This window comes from Penaeus monodon, chromosome 19, assembly GCF_015228065.2.
Source record: "Penaeus monodon isolate SGIC_2016 chromosome 19, NSTDA_Pmon_1, whole genome shotgun sequence".
In the NCBI taxonomy this organism is placed as follows: Eukaryota; Metazoa; Arthropoda; class Malacostraca; order Decapoda; family Penaeidae; genus Penaeus; species Penaeus monodon.
The window spans coordinates 36,865,487-36,867,423 of record NC_051404.1 but is presented as its reverse complement, the minus strand read 5'-3'; the positions used below and the strand labels follow the sequence as shown (position 1 = coordinate 36,867,423).

The following is a 1,937-nucleotide window of genomic DNA, read 5'->3' as shown; positions in this document are numbered from 1 at the left end:
AAAATTCAGAGTCTGAGATATTTGGATATCTGAACACAGAAGATATTATCGATCATTATGCAATATAGGAAGTCCAAGCTCAGCTTCTCTTAGCCTTCGTTGGGTCGATGTGCATGTTAGTGTTTAATTTATGTGCTTCACTCTAAATGAATAATTTACTGCCAGTGTTATTTGTTTCAGCATCTTTGTGTGTGGTTTTGTGTTCACAGGATTGATGTGTGGCAAGATTTGTATTGTAAGCTTGAAAAAGAAATTAAGCTTTTTTGTCGAGTTAATTGTTCTACTGGTGATGCCATGATTGAATTTAGACTATTTGAATGAGGGTATGAATGAGTTCAAAAGTAAAGGTGAATTGTACATTTTGATTGCAAAATCCCCACAATTGGTAAATATTCTGTTAATCAATAGGGCAGTGACTCATCTTTCTGTATGAAATGTTTAATTCTCAGTCATACTCTTTGCAACAGTTGTCATAATTACTTTTAGTCTTTTTCCAAAAGCCAAAATTTTACCAATATATGATCCCCTTTGCGGTTTCCAAAGTATGTTTTACAGTCCATAAGATGGTCCTGTGAATCTGAGGATATTCTCTACCCCCATTACATTTCAGCAACAATCCAAATGAAGTCAAAACATTTATGTTTAGACATCACCAGAACACGCTTTGTTTAATCCATTGCCAATGGGTGGCATGTGACTGGACTTCTTTCAGGGTGTCATGTATACCCCATGCCATGTGCATTGAGCCATCCCTCAAGTTGTTTGTGCTAAACAGTTGTTCACTTATATAGACATGACTACAATAATTGAAAAGTTACAGCTCCTGAATAGTTGCTTTCCCATGGTTCTGATTTTTCCCTAGAGCAGCTGACTGCACACACTGTCAGGTATATGGTCCAGTATGGCATGGAAAGCACCAGTTGGCATTGAATTAAAAGTTTGATGGTAGATTGAGATTATTATTTTTTTGTTAGAGAGAAAAATGTTTGCAGAAATTTGTATGTTGCACTTTTTTATGCAAAAGGCATACTCAGATGGAGCTATATTATAGGGACCTATGACCTTTGCTTCATCACCAACTTTGAGCTCTCAAGCTTCTGTAAAAATGTTTGTTAGGCAGCTGAAGTGTGGATTGTATTGATTTGTGTTTTAGAGTATTGTTTCTGTTTTTTTCAAAGACCTTATTTGATTTTTGGGCAGTTTGTTGCACAACCTGATTCTCCATCTCTCATCTCATGCCTTAAAATCATAATAATTATATATATGTGACTAGTTCAGGAAAGACTGAATTGCTTTTCCTAAACCTCAGAATTAAGGAGGCTTTGTTTGTGTCTGAGGATTCTCGGTTTTTATAATGTATCACCTGTTTTGATTTGCTGATATGTAGAAATTATAGCTTATAGATTAGATATGATTTAAAATCTATATGGTTAACATTTGTACATGATTCTATGGATCTTGATTATCAGTCATTAATTATAGGTAGTTCTTGACAATGTAAGGATATATTCCTAGAGAGCAATTGATGGTTCCAGACAAGCCTCATCTGTTCTTTTAATTCCATATGTGATAAATCACAATGTATCCAAATCTTTTTCCCTTTTGATTCACACATTGTATAGTGCCTTCACTGTTTTTTCTTTGTGTAACCATTTCACTGCCTCTTGTACAATTGCCTCAAGTCCCAAAAATATCGTCAAGATGATTCTGTAGCTTACATATGGTGTGCACTACTTCTTGAGTGGTTATGTGCCTGTATGGAGTAGATATTCATGCGTGAAGGAGGGACGGCATGTGCTCCTACTGTGCTCAGACTTGAACTTGAGGTTTGTATGGAAGCTGTGATGATCTGGTGCTGCTGGTAAGATATTGTGGATTTAGTTTAAGTAAAATTGTGTATTTAACATTATTGTTTTACATGTGCATGGCTATTGTCA

At 35.5% G+C, this 1,937-nt stretch overlaps 1 protein-coding gene across 1 annotated transcript in view; it reads left to right on the top strand.

The window, feature by feature from the left end:
* The window catches only part of LOC119585208 (AP-3 complex subunit delta-1-like), a gene marked incomplete in the record, with an annotated part of 41,547 nt that overhangs the window by 25,675 nt on the left and 13,935 nt on the right, over window positions 1-1,937 (top strand).